Source organism: Microcebus murinus, chromosome 14 (genome assembly GCF_040939455.1).
Source record: "Microcebus murinus isolate Inina chromosome 14, M.murinus_Inina_mat1.0, whole genome shotgun sequence".
NCBI classification, from domain to species: domain Eukaryota; kingdom Metazoa; phylum Chordata; class Mammalia; order Primates; family Cheirogaleidae; genus Microcebus; species Microcebus murinus.
Genome location: NC_134117.1, coordinates 79,307,302 through 79,325,424, shown reverse-complemented (window position 1 = coordinate 79,325,424; position 18,123 = coordinate 79,307,302). Strand labels below are relative to the sequence as shown.

The following is an 18,123-nucleotide window of genomic DNA, read 5'->3' as shown; positions in this document are numbered from 1 at the left end:
CAATTTCCAAGAATACAGTACATAGTTATCAACTATAGTTACCATGTTGTACAACAGATCTGCTGAGCTCATCTCTCCTGTCTAAACGAAAGTTTGTGTCTCTTGACCAACATTTCCCCAACACCCCACACCCCAGCCCCAGTAACCACCACTCTAGTCTCTGCTTATATGATATCAAAGTTTTTAGATTCTTCTACCTATAAGTAGAATCATGCTATATTTGTCTTCCTGTGCCTGGCTAATTTTATTTAACATAATGTCTTCCCAGTTCATCCCTGTCATTGCAAATGACTATAAGGCTGAATAGTCTCCACTGTGTATGTGCGCCACGTTTTCTTATCTGGTCATTTGCTGACAGACACTTAGCCAGGTTCCAAATCTTGGCTATTGTGCATTCGCTGCAATAAACATGAGAGTGCAGGTATCTCTTCAACGTACTGATTTCATTTCCTTTTTTTACATTTCAATTTTTTTCTTTAAAAGGAGTGAGTTGTGTATAGGGGGGTTAAATGCTTTATAGATAAGAAAAACAACCCAACTTATTCATCATCATCTTCTTCTTCTTCATCTTCTTCATCTTTCTCATCTTCCTCCTCTTCCTTCTTTTTCTTGCTTTTTTCAGCCTTGACGACTCCCTTTTTTGCTGCAGCAGGCTTTCCTTTAGCTCGGTGTGCAGCGATGTCCCTTTCGTACTTTCCCTTCAGCTTCGCGGCCTTCTTTCCATAAGGCTGCTCGTCATCTGCAGCAGCGTCATTCCACATCTCTCCCAGCTTCTTTGCAACATCATCAGTGGAAAGGCCAGGATGTTCTCCTTTGATTTTAGGGCGATACTCAGAACAGAACAAGAAAAAGGCCAAAGGAGGCCTCTTGGGTGCATTGGGATCCTTGAACTTCTTTTTTGTTTCCCCTGTAGGAGGGATATAGGTCTTCATTTCTTTTTCATAACAGGCCTTGTCCGCCTTTGCCATGTCTTCAAGCTTTCCTTTCTCTTTAGCAGACATGGTCTTCCACCTCTCTGAGCACTTCTTAGAAACCCTGAGAAGCTGGCGGAAGCATCCGGGTGCTGCTTCTCGTGCTCCTCCCGGCAGGTTTGCACAAAGAATGCGTACGAGGACATTTTGCCTCTCGGCTTCTTAGGATCTCTTTTGCCCACGTTTAGTTATTTTTCGTCAGCGAGGCACAGAGTCGCCCAGTGCCCGTCCGGCTCTCGCTTGCCCGGCGCTGTCTCTGTGGAGCTCAGTGTGCTGCAATGGCTGTCCAATTTCCTTTGGACATGTACTCAGTAGTGGGATTGCTGGATCTTCGCTCAGTTTTCCATTGTTTATTCTTGTTCTTAGTGATTCAGAAGATTTCGATACAGCCTAGGCCCTAGTGCGATGAGAGCTAAATGTGTCACAAACATCTTCTCCCCACTTGTGGCTTATATCTTCGCTCCCTTTGTGCTGTCTTTTGATGGAGACACCATCTGAATTTGTGTGCTACAGTCCCTCTGTGCCTCTCTTCCTTTATGGCTTGAGCTTTTTAATCTACTCTTTTCTAAATTCTCTAAGCATTCCCAACAATTTCAAATCTTCCAGGCCTTTCCAAACCTCCAGCCTTCTCTCTATTTCTCTCTCTCTTTTACCTCATAGGGAAATTGGAAACTATCATCAAAATTGTCTCAACTCTTATCCCAAATTTATACATTTGTCCGCACACCTCCCTCCCTCTCTCCTGTCAGTGTGAAGGACATTCTCTCACAGGCCACCCTCTCTCCCTCTGCCCTAGATCCCATTCTCTCCTCCATTTAACATTATGCCATCAAATGTACCCTTCTAGGGGAGGGAAAAAATATCTTCCCTATACCCTTCTAGCTTCCCAGCTGGAGCCCCTGTTTCAAAAGACAGATTAACAGGAGAAAAACAAATAGAGGTTTATTAACATATACTTCTCATATATACACAGGAGAAATTCGGGATGAGTAAACTCTCGAGTTTACTCAGGTGGCTAGAACTTGGGCCTAAATACCCTCTGCAGCTAAAACCAATGAGGAAGAGTGCTGGAAAGGCCAACAGTGGACATGTGACCAGGAAAAGCGGGGCAAACCAGGCTTGTCATGCAAACTTAAGTCTGGGCCTTCTCCACTGAGTGAGTCCCTGGTGAGTTAGAGCCCTCTTCCTTGTCCCTACACAGACAGGGAGACACCCTTATAAATGGGGGTTGTCTTTATACATTTCCCTCGTCAAAGGCCAACTTATACTTTGATTTTAGAGCTTCTCCTGAGTCTGCTGCTTCTCAAAATAATCAGCTCAAAACAATCCTTATGCCAAAGAGGCATATTTTGGATGTGTGAAATTAAATAATTCAAGCTTAAAGATGTTGGAACTTTAAATTATTTTGAGCCTTGAGAGAAACGTGGCTATGTGGCCTGAGTCATGCAGAACGCAGCCGCCGCTGCTGCCCTTTCTGCGAATGGTTAGGACAGGCCTTGCAGTGCCAGAGATAACACCCCTTTAGGTCATCACCCCTCCTCACAGAATCTTTAAGCAATCTTCCTTGGAATGTAGTAAGCTGTAACCAATCAAGTTATTGCAATGTGCCTGTTGACTTTGTATGGAAAATGTTGCAACTCAATTAACTGACCTGGACCTCATCACTCTGACCCCACTCATTCAGAGCCTGTGTTTCCCAAGTGTCTGTCCTCAAGCTTTGTGGTCAAATAAACTCTATATTTAATGTGTTTTTTGAATCTTATTGATTAAGATTATCGGGCGGCATATTCTGCCATCCTACAGGCATATTACAGGGTAGCCTATTCTGCCATCCTACACCCTCTCCTCTCTCTCTCGAACGTCGCCCATTGAGGCATCTAACGCTTCTTTTCACAAGATATCTGGGCCCTGTCGGCCTCACAGGTTCCATCCTGCCTCTCTCTTCCCACTGGGAGCCAGGCTTCCCTGCAGAATTGACTGTCTCCACACTCCCGCCAATCTGCCCACATCTCAAATATTCGATTAAAATCATTCTTGTTGAGCTTGCCAATGACTCACTGGTAATTTCAAACACTCGAATGTGACCATGTCTCTCCCCTTCCTTGAGAGATGACAGTCACTTGCCATCACATTTAAAGGTCAAGAAAAAGTTCCATGAATGTTAACAACTCTAAACACTTGTCCTTTTGTCAAAAAAGAGAAAGGTGTGACATGAATTTCAATAACTCCTTTCAGTGATTTGCCGTGTGGTGATCAGCAAACCTCTCTGTGGTACACAGGATTGTCATGGTCACTCCCTCTCTCTTCCCAAACTGTTCGGGTTTTCAGTCCACATGTGAGGGGCTTAGGCATCACTACTGTGTCCTAACAACAGATAAAATGCTGCACAAACTGAAAAATCAACAATTCTTCTTAGACTCATCAGAGAAATTAGATCACAGGGCAAACTGCTGCCCCAAAAGGGAAGACAGACAGGCAGATATAGTCAATCAATCACTCTAGCAGAAACCTGCCTGCAAGCCAGGGCTGGGGTGGGAAAAGCTAAACTGTAACTGAGAACTTACTGGAGGCTCAGTGTGGACAAGCCTGCAAGTTAAAAACTCCAGGGGGGCCCAGTTTAGGGGTGTGCTCCACCTCCAGGAGCTCCACTGGGTCCTCATGCTGAATACTAGAGGAAAATCTCTTCAGGAGAAGGGAAAAGGAGCCAGTTTGAAATATGTCAGAGCATTCTGCTCTTAACAAAGCCTGCCCTCAGGAGAAACTATTTAACCAGAGGTCTAACTGGCCTGGGGAAAGGAAAATGCCCAGCTCCAGCCCCTCTCACCATCCTGCGCCACCTAGGTAGGGGAAAAATAAAAAACAGCTGAGAAACGCTGGCAATGTTTCCAGTGCGGGGCACAGGCTCACCAAAGACTGAACCCTAATTATAGGACTGTAGGACACGTCCCTGCTCCACACAGGCACCACGACAGGCCCATTTGCTGAAGTTGCTTTCACCTTGTACGTCATGTCCAGAGCTCAACAACAAACAACAAGGCATATTAAAAGGCAAACTCTGAAAGACTAAATAAGCATCAAAGCCAGACTCAGATATGGCAGTGCTGTTGGAATTAGCAGAGCAGGAATGTAAAACAGCTATGAGTAATATGGTAGCACGCTAATGGATAAGCAGACAGCATGCAAGAACAGATGATGTAAGCAGAGAAGTGGAAAGCCTAAGAAAGAACCAACAAGAAATTCTAGAGATCAAAATGCCGTAACAGAAATGAAGAGCACCTTTAAGGGGCTCATCAGTAGACTGGTTGTGGCTGAGGAAAAAATCTCTGAGCTTGAGGATATGACAATAGGAGCTTCCAAAACTGAAAAGCAAAGAGACAAAAAGATTGAAAAAAATGGAACACGATACATGAGAACTGTGGGACAACTCCAAAGTTTAACACACACATAATGGGAATACTGGAAAGAGAAGAAGGAGAGAAGAGAACAAAAGCAATATTTAAAGCAATAATGACTGAGAATTTTCCCCAAGTTAATGCCAAACACCAAAGCACATATCCAGGAAGTTCAGACAGCACCAAATAGTATAAATGCAAAAAATTTAATTAATAAACTATACCTAGGCATATCATATTCAAACTTCAGAAAATCAAAGATAAAGAAAAAATATTGAAAAAATTCAGAGAAGAAAAACACTTTACCTATAGAGAAACAAAGGTAAGAATTACATCTGCCTTCTCACAGGCCATACAAGGCAGAAAACATGTATGAAGTCAAATATCTAGAGTGTTGGGAGAAAGAGACCACCAACCTAGAATTGTGTACCCTGTGAAGTATCCTTCAAAAGTGAGGAAGACAAATAAAAATTGAGGGAATTTGTTGCCAGATCAGCCTTGCAAGAAATGTTATTAATAAAAGGAGTTCAGGCCGGGCGCGGTGGCTCACGCCTGTAATCCTAGCACTCTGGGAGGCCGAGGCGGGCGGATTGCTCAAGGTCAGGAGTTCAAAACCAGCCTGAGCGAGACCCCGTCTCTACCATAAAAATAGAAAGAATTTAATTGGCCAACTAATATATATAATATAAAAAAAAATCAGGCCGGGCGCGGTGGCTCACGCCTGTAATCCTAGCACTCTGGGAGGCCGAGGCGGGCGGATTGCTCGAGGTCGGGAGTTCAAAACCAGCCTGAGCGAGACCCCGTCTCTACTAAAAATAGAAAGAAATTAATTGACCAACTAAAAGTATATATACAAAAAATTAGCCGGGCATGGTGGTGCATGCCTGTAGTCCCAGCTACTCGGGAGGCTGAGGCAGGAGGATCGCTTGAGCCCAGGAGTTTGAGGTTGCTGTGAGCTAGGCTGACGCCACGGCACTCACTCTAGCCTAGGCAACAAAAGTGAGACTCTGTCTCAAAAAAAAAAAAAAAAAAAAAAAAAAAAAAAAAAAACAGCCGGGCATGGTGGCTCGTGCCTGTAGTCCCAGCTACTCGGGAGGCTGAGGCAGGAGGATCGCTTGAGCCCAGGAGTCTGAGGTTGCTGTGAGCTAGGCTGACGCCACGGCACTCACTCTAGCCTAGGCAAGAAAGCGAGACTCTGTCTCAAAAAAAAAAAAATAAAAATAAAAGGAGTTCAGATATAAGGAAAATGATATAGGTCAGAAACTTGGGTCTATATAAAGGAAGGGCACTGGGGAATGAATTAAGTGAAGGTAAAATAAAAACATTTAGTTTTCTTATTGTTAATTGATCTAACAGATAACAGTTTCTTCAAAATAATAGCAACACATAACGGGTTGGATTATGTGTGCTTGCATACGTGTTTGTGTCTGTGTGTGTGTATATGTGTAAGTGAAATGAATGGCAGCAATGGTACAAGGAATGGGAGCAAGGGATTAGGAATATTTTGTCATTATAAGGGGCTTTAACTACCTGTGAAACGATATAGTGTTATTTGAAAGTGGTCTTGGATTAGCTGTAAATATCTAGTGCAAACTGTAGGGCAACCACTAACAAAAGTCTTGATTTTTTTCCCAATTTTCAAAGTTTTGTTATCAACCATCTCTCTGCAGTTTGCTTACTCTGATGAAGCTGATTAAAAACTCCCAGCCAGAGCAGAGCAATTCACCAGCACCAGCATCAAGCAAGTTGCAAGTCTGTCCTTTGCCACAGAGTGACAAGACATTTGAGATCCAGTCAAGACGATAGCTGTTGCCCAGGTGTGGTGGCTTACGCCTGTAATCCTAGCACTCTGGGAGGCCCAGGTGGACGGATTGCTCGAGGTCAGGAGTTCGAAACCAGCCTGAGCAAGAGCGAGACCCCGTCTCTACTATAAAAAATTAGAAAGAAATTAATTGGCCAACTAATATATATATACAAAAAATTAGCCAGGCATGGTGGCGCATGCCTGTAGTCCCAGCTACTCGGAAGGCTGAGGCAGGAGGATCGCATGAGCCCAGGAGATGGAGGTTGCTGTGAGCTAGGCTGATGCCACGGCACTCACTCTAGCCTGGGCAACAAAGTGAGACTCTGTCTCAAAATAAAATAAAATAAAATAAAATAAAATAAAATAAAATAAAATAAAATAAAATGTTTTCAAAGCAGTATCCAGAGAAAACATAGAGCCTTAAATGCATTTATTAAAGAAAAAGAACATTAAAAATAAACGAACTACTCTCTTAGTTCAAAAATAGGAACACCAAAACAAGCCCAGAAAGTTGAATAAAGTGATTGATAATGAAGAAAGCAAAAAGTAATGAATAGAAATCAGATATTCAGTAGGAAAAACCATAAACCCAGTCAGGCCCTGGGAAGGGCTGTACACGGACTGAGCAGACCTTCCAGAGGAAAGGAGAGAAAACACAAGCCACAAGTGGAGAAAGACAAAAAAGGATACTGAAAACAAAATAAGTTACAGTAGTCCAATATATGTGATGAAAGGTTTGAAGTCAAAAGCAACATGCAGAAACTTATAAGGAAATATGAAGTATCAAAATGAGTGAGAAAACCCTAGTAGACTAAGAACTATACAAAGAAAGAAATGGACAAGAGAATAAAAGGTTTATCCTAAAACGCAGTGTCATTTTTTTTCAGACAATGTGACTTTCTTTTTTTTTTTTTAGAGATAGAGCCTCGCTGTGTGGCCCCAGCTGAAGGGCAGTGGTGTGATCATAGCTCATTGTAACCTTGAATTCCTAGGTTCAAGTGATCCCCCTGCCTCAGCCTCTCGAGTAGCTGGGACTATGGGTGTGTACCACCACCCATGGCTAACAATGTGACTTTCTACCTAGAAAATTGAATTAGCAAACTTTGAGAATAATTAGGACAAATTCAACTATGTGGTGAGACTTGCCTATCCATGCCAAGCCCTCCTAGCTATCAGAGGTGGTGAATTATAATATATAAAAGAGAAATATCATTTGTGATAACACTACTACGACACAGCCAGGGGTAAACCCAACAAAAAAAGGACAGGACTGATATGGATAAAATTATAAAGTGTGGTTTCTATAAATGTATTTTTAAAATACATTTTTAGTATTTAAATACAATTTTTAATAAATGTATTAAAAACGAATGAATAAATAGAAAGATATGCTGTGTTCCTTGATGGGACAATTAAATATGTCAGCTTTTTCCCCAAATCAGTGTAGAATTTAAATTCAGCATCAATTACAATCAAACAGGATTTTTCCCTATGAAATTGACAAGCAGATTCTAACATTTAAAGGAGAACATGTGCAAGAATAGTAAAGACAGGTATGAAAAGGAAAAAATGAGGTAGGGATTCTCTATGATATAAAGAAAATGTAATAAGCTATTATAATTGAAACAATATGTAAGAATAAACATGTAGAATAGACATTCAGATTTTTTTTTTTTCTTTTTGAGACAGAGTCTCGCTTTGTTGCCCAGGCTAGAGTGAGTGCCGTGGCATCAGCCTAGCTCACAGCAACCTCAATCTCCTGGGCTCAAGCAATCCTACTGCCTCAGCCTTCTGAGTATCAGGGACTACAGGCATGCACCACTATGCCCAGCTAATTTTTTCTATATATATATATTAATTGGCCAATTGATTTCTTTCTATTTATAGTAGAGACGGGGTCTTGCTCTTGCTCAGGCTGATTTCGAACTCCTGACCTCGAGCAATCCACCCCCTTGGCCTCCCAGAGTGCTAGGATTACAGGCGTGAGCCACTGCGCCTGGCCAACACTTTTTAAAAGAATACATTTTGACACTGGCCCATGCATTTAGGAACTTCCTGTACACATAAAGATGGGCTATTTAAAAAGTGGTACTTGGTTGACTGGCTGTACGTTTGTGACATAATAAAGACAGATAGCTATCTCACAACACTAAAGCAAATTCAGGTGATGTGCTGATCTGAACTCTCCCAACAAAGTTATAATTTTAAAGAAAACATTCAGAAAAATATTTACAAGTGAAGAATATATAAAAAGATATATGCTGAGGTGGGAAGGTCATTCTTAAGAAACAAATTACAAAATCTATGAAATAAAGGATTCATAAATTGAACCCTATCAAATTAAAAACAAAAACTTTCTCTAGAATAAAAGACACTAATTGTCAACCTAAAAGACAAGTCATGGTGTGGAGGCAACACAGGCCACATCTATACCAGGCAAAACAGTCCCTGATATATCAGGAAGGAAAACTCAACAACTCAGAGGTGAGAGAATGTGAACAGACACATCAAAGAAGAGGAAATAAATGCAAACAGCCAAGAGCCATGAAAAAACGTGCAACCTTAAGATACAAGATACATTTTCCACTCATCAGCTTGACAAAATTGTAAATATTGAAAATACTCAGTATTGATGGCAGTGTAAATGGCTACAGCATTTTTAGAGGGCAATTTGGCCATAGGTACTAAAATTAAAATGTGCAGTTCCTCAACCAAAATATTCCACTTCCTATACACATGCATAAACAGGCTATACAAGGATGTTTATTTAGCACTGTTTATAATAGCAATATAAATATATAAAATAAAATAAATAACCCCAATGTCTATCAGGATGGAAAAGTGTAAATAAATGATCGCTATTCCCCAGTTTAGAAATGAGGCAGTCCTATCTGCATTAATATGGAAAGTTCCTCCAAGACTACATTTAGTGGACAATGCATGCTGCAGAAGCACGGGTCCACAGGACACTATGTTAGCCACGTGTGTCGCTCACACTAGAAGCCCAAATTACGCAAAAGCAAATTAAGCGAAATCTCTCAGGAGGGTTACATGGGCCAAGCACTTACCGTGTCATCTTCGGAGAAGGCCTGGGTTATGTGCCCGGGAGCAGGCAGCCATGTGGAGGACAGTTTCCTTCCTTTGGCCGCTTTGGTACCAGTGCTGACAGGAGTCGACAGCCACAGATGGGCATGCGCAGCCGGGCGCCGGCTACAGTCAACGGCCACCGATGGACACGCACAGCGACTGTAGCCGACAGCCGTGATAAGACTTTTCTAATTTTTCATTTGTCAAAATAACACTGTGAACATTTAAAAATAACGTAAGGAAAACATATATGTGTATGTTACCTATTCTGATTTACATGACAAGTAAAGCTGCCTGTAGAGTAAAACAAGCCTTCAGTGCTTTCAAGCTGTCCTCATCACAGAGAGCGAGGCGAGCCGGCACTGTGCGCCGCTGCGGGCCAGCTTTCCCGCCGGTGAGCGCGGGCGAAGTGGTCAAACAACAGAACATGTTCATGTAGTATTTGTACGATTAGAATATAGTCAATGTAAGTGGGAAGGGTCTGATTTGGTTTGAAGCAAAGATATGCATTAAAAGCACCGGCTGAGTCTGGGTGATGCTTCTCATGGGTTGCCGCTGTCTTCCCAGGTCATGAAATCCCCCAGATGCATAAAGGAGAGGTGAGAACGCGAGTGTCCTGCTGGTCATTGCCCCTTGTTGCTGGGGCAAAAGAAATAGCTGCCTCTCCTTTCTCTTAACAGTGTGTTTCTCTTCCTTAATAATGTTGTTGGAAGGTGTTGGTGGGGGAAAGGTGCTAGTGTTCAGTTTCTGGCTCTGAGACATCAACATCCAGTTTTTGCACATGGCGCCGTCCTTTCTGCCTGCAGGCGCGTGGCTGGCGTGGCACTTCTGAGCAGAACACCTGCTGTCCTTCTCCAGATCCTTTTCCAGGCCCGCTCTGCAATGCTCGATCTTACCAGAAGGTGTCAGCAGAACGTTTCAGACATTGTCCAGAACTCGCTTCTTCCTCGTGGTCCAATGATGAAACACTGAGGGCTGTGGCCGTCCAGCCAAGCTCCCAGGAGCATGTGTACAGAAAGTGACACGACCTTCAGGGCTGCCACCTGGGCAAGAGAAAGTTAAGACTGTCAGTTGCACAGCGGTGCCCTGACTCCGAAATGCTGGGCTGTGAAAGTACATTTCAGAACTGATAAAACATGCTCCTCCCACCTACAACCCAGATGCCCAGTGAGGGGCAGAAAAGGCCAGCATAGTCTTCTCGTCACCCCTGCAGTGAGGCAGGGGTGCAGTGAGGCAGCTCCAGCTCAATTTTACAGATGCTTACAGAGATTAAGTCAATTCCCCAGGGCCACACAGGCAACAACAAATGGCAGAGGCAGGTTAAACTCTGAGACGTGTGGCTCTGAACCCAGGGCTTTTTCTACTCTGCTGCACGTCTAAGGGGCTTCCTAGAGGCTTGGGGCTGCGAGACTCACCCTGTGAAATCCCAGGGGGCCCAGCGTGCTCCTCCCTGCCCCAGGACCGGATGAGGGGCAGGCCGTATGAGCCGCAGGCTGTGCTGCAGGGGACCTGCACAGTCCTGTCGCAGCCTGACCCTCTGGTGACCTTGCTCTGGACTTTCCCCTCCCTGGGCCAGAGCAGCCCCACTGTAGAAAGGTCATGCTGGACTCCAGGGTCACTGAGAGCCCCTGAACTCCACAACCTATCACTAAGCAACTCCAGAAAGAAAACTGTGAGGTGCAGCTCCCTTCCCCTGCAGCTGGGCTCGCGGGCCCCATGCTCCTGCCTGGACTAAAGGTGAAGCCTCATCCTGCTTGAGGACCTCGGACTTCATGGCTGCAAACCACTGTGTTGCTGAAGTTCCCTGAACTGACCCTGCCTCTTCAGGGCACATGGCCCCCACAGTCCTTCGGGTCCAGGGAGCGCCTGTGAGCAACAGCCCTTGGGCTCGGACAGCTAGCCCTGCCCCTGTGTGTGGGCAGCTGGCCCACCTTCCAAAAGTTCCAGATTGTGGAGGGAGAGCCAAGAATGGGGACAGCAGGTGCACGGCCAGGACAGGCACGTCCTCCTCAATCCTGGGGAAAGGCTGGGAGGGGCACAGGTGGCCTCCCAGGCTGAGAGGCTGCTGCTGACAGAGCAGGGATGGTGCCTGAGGTCCCAGTCACCCCACTCCCTTCTGTGGACACTCCACCCCCTCCTGTGGCCACCCACCCCTCCTGTGGTCACCCCACCCCCTCCTCTGGTCACCCACCCTCTCCTTTGGGTCATCCTGCCCCTCCTGGCCAGTCTCCTTGGACTCTGGAGCTCAGCCTGCCTCCATGCCATCCACTGAGCACCACGGGTTTCTCTGTCCACTGTGGCCACAGCTGGATTCCCTTTGGGATGCCCCAGGTCACTCTGCTCCCCACACAGAGGACTGCAGATACTGCCAAGTCACTGCCCGCCTGGTCCCAGAATTCCATCGACACTTGCGTGGTGGAGTCACTTCTCTCCTCCTCATGGGGCTCTGGGGAGGGGCCCAAAGGCTCAGGCCAGCTGCAGCCCAGGAGTCCCTGTCCCTGTCCCTGCCCAGGACAGCCCATCCCATCAGACTGGGCGATGGCTGCTTTGGACAGGGAAGGCTGAGTGGCAGTGGCCTGTGCTCCCTGGGCGGAGCTGAGGCCAACTTGCAGTGGACATTCAGTGCAGGTGAGAATAATCCCTTGTGTCACCAGCCACTGGGATCGGGGCCCATTTGTCACAGCAACCTCTCTTAGCCTGAACTGGCTGGCATGGGCACACAGAGGGCCTGGGGTGGGTGCCTTGCCACCTCCCTGTGGAGATGAGGTGTATATTGTGCCAGTAAAGTGACCTAGAAAGGAGTTCCGTGAGGAGCAGAGGCAGGGAAGGCAAGGACCTTTTGGGGATGGCTGGAGACAGGGGCAGTGGCTGAAGCTGTGGCTTTATCAGGAGGCTCCGGCCTCTGCTCACCGTTTGCATGAGGAGTGAGGTAATCCACACATCTGGGGGTGCTGGGGCCGTGGGTTGGAGACCCAGACAGACCAAGTGATGTTGCTTCCTTGGGTGTGTTTCAGTGCAAAAATAGTATGATTACTTAAGTATTTCGGCAATCGCAAACTTTTGTGGTCCCTTATTTGGGGAAGGTCAGGGGTCCCATTTGAGATATGCAGCAGAGGCTGTGCCAGCTGGCCCTGGTGAAGATACGGCAGGTCCCTGGTGCCTACGAAGGCAGGATGGTGTGGCCAAGGATCCAACGCTGGAGGCTGGGTGCACTGGTCAGGGAGGGTGGGCTGAACTGGGAGTAGGGCAGAACCGTGAGAAGCCCTGTGTCCCACCCCAACCCAGCTCTGCTACAGGTGTCCTGCCAGTGGGGCAGGTTGGTCAGAGGCAGGCTGGGCTTTGCACAGGAGCCGGGGACACCTTTGTGGCCTTGGCCCAGGGATGGAAGACTATCACGTGGACAGAGATTGTCAGGGCTGGATGGTGCCAGGAGCCTGCACTGTCTAGCACTCATGAGAATAATGTTTTCTTGGAGGTGCAAGGAGATCTCATGAGGGACATTTATCTCAGCAAACCTGAAGCCCAGCCACAGATTTAAGTGGAAGGAACACAGACTTCTGCTCCCTGTTAATTTCATGCTTGACTTAACTATTCTTAAGTGATTCTGGCGCCGGTGCTGATGCCCCTGAAATGCTCTTACTTTTTTCCCAGCCAATCTGTCTCTTCCTTTACCCCAGAAGATTCAAACTCTTACTTTGAAGCTCAAGTTTCCTGTCTTAGGAGTTCTTGGCATCATCACTTGTGGGAACATGTTTATTTTGCCTGTCCTAGGAGGGAGGGCATTGGAGACAGGATGATGATGATGATGATGACAACCTGTGTCCCCAAGCCACTATCACAGGCCACGCCGGGGTTGAATGTGTGCATCTAATGTGTGTCTTATCGAATTCTCTCCACACAGCCGCAGGGTGGGCTCCCTGAGGGCGGGGCCTCCCACCACTACATCCAAGCGCCCTCCACGAGGCCTGGCATAATAGCAAGCCCTTGATAAATGTTTGTTTTTCAAAAAGCAGTATTATTTTTTCTTATTTTAACATTTTAAATAAAAGTGAATAAAATTTTAATCTTTTTTTAATTAAACTTTTTCTCTTCTTGTATTTTTTCTTTACCCATATCTTTTTAAGCAGCATGTCAAGAGGAAAAATGGAGTATTATTATAACCCATATTTTTTTAAACTGAGGTTTGGGAGATTAGATTTGCCCAAGGCCACTTGTAGCTGGCTGAATAGGAGTGAGAATCCAGATCTCTCAGACCCAAAAAGTTGAAATCTGCCTTTGGGGATGAGAATCATTCCACCTCTCCTAGGGGTCACATTGGACAGGAGGACGGAGTTAGGGAAAGAGGCATTTGGGAAAGATACAAGGAAGAACTTACCAACAGGATGGGCTATTACGTTTGGATGCATTGTGATTAAGGCTGCACATTAATCCGGGAGCTCTCAATTGCATTTCCAAATGCGGCCACACATGCTCTTTTCAGAATGCGACATGGACAGCCTCCAGAAGAGGTGAGGTCCAAGTCCCCTGCCCCTGACCTGGGCAGCCCTCAGTAACTGCCTTGGCTTCTAAGACAGGTCCTGCACAGTTTCCTGGACCTCTCTGGGGACCTGCGCCGTGGGATCAGCTGACAGGTATGAAGTCAGCCGCTGTGCTGGGAGGCCACGTGGAGAGCCCACCAGAGGTAGAGATGCCCATGAATGCCCAGTGTCCCCACGCCCCACTGCTTGGGGCTCCCCAGCGTCAACTACCAGACAGGGGAGGGGGTCTTCAGGTAGACCCAGCCCAGCCTTCAAGCCACCATGGCTGTTGCAGAGTGGAGAGGATGACATGTCCACTGAGTCTGCCCCAACTGCAGCTTGGTGAGCCACACAGGTATCACCATGGTTTCGCATGCTCCTGGTGGAAGCCATGGCCTGGCCTGGAAGGCAGGTAAGGGGCATGGACTGTGGAAGCTGCTCCACACCCTACTGCTGTAGAGACGCCGAGCATCTCCCCACCTGTCTGTAGTGAGGCCTCGGCACTCCGCCCTCCCACTACGATGGGTAACGTGCCTTCCGCAGGGACCCTTTCCACCCCTGCAGCATCACTTCCGCAGTCAGCATCAGCCTCAACGCCTCGTCCTGCGGTCTGAAAGTGCGTGTCCCTCCAAAACCTATGTGTTGAAATCTTAATCCCAAAGTGATTGGTTTAAGAGGTAAGGCCTTTGGAATGTGGCCAGGTCGTGAGGCTGGAACCCTTGTGAATGGGATTAGTGCCCTTATAAAGGAGAGCTCCTGCCCCTTTCTGCCATGAGGATGCAGCTAGAAGGAAACATCTATGAAGCCCTGACTATCTGACAAACCTGCCAGTACCTTGATCTTGGACCTCCCAGCCTCCAAAACGTAGAGATAGAAATTTCTATTGTCTATAAATGACCCCGTCTAAGGTATTCTGTCACAGCAGCCCAAACAGACTAAGACACCTTGTTAGTAATCCTGCCCTTAAAAATACCCTTTGAACTCTATTTCTCTCATGCCTCTTTTTCACTCCCATTTTCAGCAACACTCAAAAATTCATTTACATTCATGGTCTGTACTCATTCCCATCCTATCACTCTTGAACCAGTTAATTTCATCAACCCCAACTGGTCTCATAGGGATGCAATGACCCCCACACGTGCAGTGGGCAAATCCAGCATGCTCTGCCCACCCTGCCGGGCTGTTTCTACTTTGGGGCTATTACGAATCAAGCCATTATGAGCATTCACACACAGCTCATTTATACAGACTTCCATTCCTCTTGGGTAAATACCTAGGAATGGAATTGGTGGGCCATGCAGTGGGTGTATGTTTAGTTTTTAGAAGAAACTGCCTGTGCAGGCCGGGCGCGGTGGCTCACGCCTGTAATCCTAACAGCCTGGGAGGCCAAACCGGGAGATCACTTGAACTCAGGAGTTGGAGACCAGCTGGAGCAAGAGTGAGACCCCATCTCTACTAAACATAGAAAATTAGCTGGGCAGTGCGGGGGAGGGGGTGAGCACCTGTAGTCCCAGCTACTCAGGAGGCTGAGGCAGGAGAATGGCTTGAGGTTGCTGTGAGCTAAGCTTACACCATAGCACTCTAGCCCAGGTGACAGAACGAGACTCCAACTCAAAAAAAGAAAAGAAAAGAAACTGCCTATTGAAATGTGCCTCTTCCCACTCTCACAGCCAGTCTGTTTGCTTTCTGTCCTTGCCAACACTTGGGGTCCTCAGCCTTTCTCCTTTTAGCATTCTGCCTGGTGGAGTGATAGCTCATTGTGATTTTAATTTGCTTTTTCTGATAACCAAAAAGGTTGAGAACTTTTCATGTGCTTGCAGGCCATTTCTGAGATGTGTTTACATTCCTCAACCATCACATTGGGTTTTTTTGTTTTGTTTTGTTTTTTTGAGACAGATTCTCGCTTTGTTGCCCAGGCTAGAGTGAGTGCCATGGCGTCAGCCTAGCTCACAGCAACCTCCAACTCCTGGGCTCAAGCGATCCTACTGCCTCAGCCTCCTGAGTAGCTGGGACTACAGGCATGTGCCACCATGCCGTCTCATATTTTCTATATATATATTAGTTGGCCAATTAATTTCTTTCTATTTATAGTAGAGACGGGGTCTCCCTCTTGCTCAGGCTGGTTTTGAACTCCTGACCTCGAGCTATCCGCCCGCCTCGGCCTCCCAGAGTGCTAGGATTACAGGCATGAGCCACCTCGCCTGGCCCCATCACATTGTTTTTAATTATCAAGTGGTAGGAGCTCTTTGTATATTCTGAATACCAGTTATGTGGCAGAGATAATTTTTTTTTTTTTTTTTGAGACAGAGTCTCGCTTTCTTGCCTAGGCTAGAGTGAGTGCCGTGGCATCAGCCTAGCTCACAGCAACCTCAAACTCCTGGGCTCAAGTGATCCTCCTGCCTCAGCCTCCCGAGTAGCTGGGACTACAGGCACGAGCCACCATGCCTGGCTGATTTTTATATTATATATATTAGTTGGCCAATTAATTTCTTTCTATTTTTATGGTAGAGACGGGGTCTCGCTCAGGCTGGTTTTGAACTCCTGACCTTGAGCAATCCGCCCGCCTCGGCCTCCCAGAGTGCTAGGATTACAGGCGTGAGCCACCGCGCCCGGCCTTTTTTTTTTTTTTTTTTTTTTTTTGAGACAGAGTCCCACTCTGCCTGGGCTAGAGTGTCCTGGTGTCAGCCTAACTCACAGTAACCTCCAATACCTGAGCTCAAGCAATCCTTTTGCCTCAGCCTCCCGAGTAGGTGAGACTATAGGCACGCACCACCTCACCCTGCTAATTTTTCTAAATATTTTTAGTTGTCCAGCTAATTTCTTTCTAGTTTTAGTAGAGAAGGGGTCTCGCTTTTGCTCAGGCTAGTCTCAAACTCCTGAATTCAAATGATCCTCCTGCCTCAGCCTCCCAGAGTGCTAGGATTATAGGCATTAGCCACTGTACTCAGCCAGAGAGAATGTTTTATGAATTTTTCTCCCTGTCAGTGGCTTGCCTATTCATCTTCTTAATGGTGTCTTTTGAAGAAAAGTAATTTTGATGAATTATAATTTATCAATTTATAAAATGTTGGGAAAATATGATTGAGGAATTAATGAAATGTGGCTCATAAAATCATTATTCTATTATATAACCCAATATTACTATATTAAAGACAGAAACAGGAGTTTGCAGGGTTTGCCCTGAAGGAATGTGTGGACTCGATGGTTCACGTATTAGAGGCTGCTGTCTCGGGAGCGCTCTCTAATCTCCCGTGGGGATGGTTTCCAGGAAGGCTTCCCGGTATCTCAAAATCTGTGAGCTTCCCTGTGTCTTGAAAGACAAGACAAGGCAAACATGGCCCACAGGATGGGAGCCAGAGACAATGAGTGCACTTTGCCCAGAGAAGCGCCCCGGTGGTTATAAACAACCTGCTTATAAGAGATGGGCTTCCTGCTCTCTCCTGTCTGCCTTTAAGTCCACCATAACTAATCAAAGAAATATAGAGTCACTATACCTCTTTTGTTTTACCTTTGTTAATTGACAACTACCTCTTAGAATTTAGAAGTTAGCCCCTGAAAGACTTTGTACCTGTTTGTTCACATAGATAGATTAGCCTTGAGAGAAGCCCCTTGAGAGGACTTTTGACCCTAACCCACTACCTGTATCCCCTAGCAACTGCATTCCCTGAGATGCAAATATGTCACCCTGACAACTGGTAATTGATGTCTGTGATTATAAAAACCTGTACGAATCTAACCATATTGCTGGCATTTATGGGGATACGCCAGTCTCCTAGGTACCCCCTGCTGTGTTATATCTGATCTTTATATATATATAAAACTATAAACTATACCTTAGTCTCTGTGTATTCTTTTATTTTTTTGTATCTCCTATCAATTTCCTTATCCTCTGTGGCGACCCCTATCTTAGGGACTTGGCTCCGTGGGGAGAAGCAGCTGAGCTCCTCATGGGCCTGCCTCAACTACTCTCCCCTGCAGTAAAATGTGATGGTTATTGATTTCTGTATCATAACATGTCTTACCTCTAAGTCATGAAAATATTCTCCTATGTTTTCTACTTTATAGATTTAGCTTTTATGTAGACCTATGATCCATCTAAAATGAATTAAGGCTGGGCGCGGTGGCTCAAGCCTGTAATCCTAGCACTCTGGGAGGCCGAGGTATGTGGATTGCTCGAGGTCAGGAGTTGGAAACCAGCCTGAGTAAGAGCAAGACCCCATCTCTACTATAAATAGAAAGAAATTAATTGGCTAACTAATATATATATATAAAAAAAAATTAGCCGGGCATGGTGGTGCATGCCTGTAGTCCCAGCTACTCGGGAGGCTGAGGCAGAAGGATTGCTTGAGCCC

At 46.0% G+C, this 18,123-nt stretch overlaps 1 pseudogene; it reads right to left on the bottom strand.

The window, feature by feature from the left end:
* Window positions 1-228: 228 nt before the first annotated feature.
* Window positions 229-1,659, bottom strand: LOC142875693 (high mobility group protein B1 pseudogene; annotated as a pseudogene).
* Window positions 1,660-18,123: the final 16,464 nt, after the last annotated feature.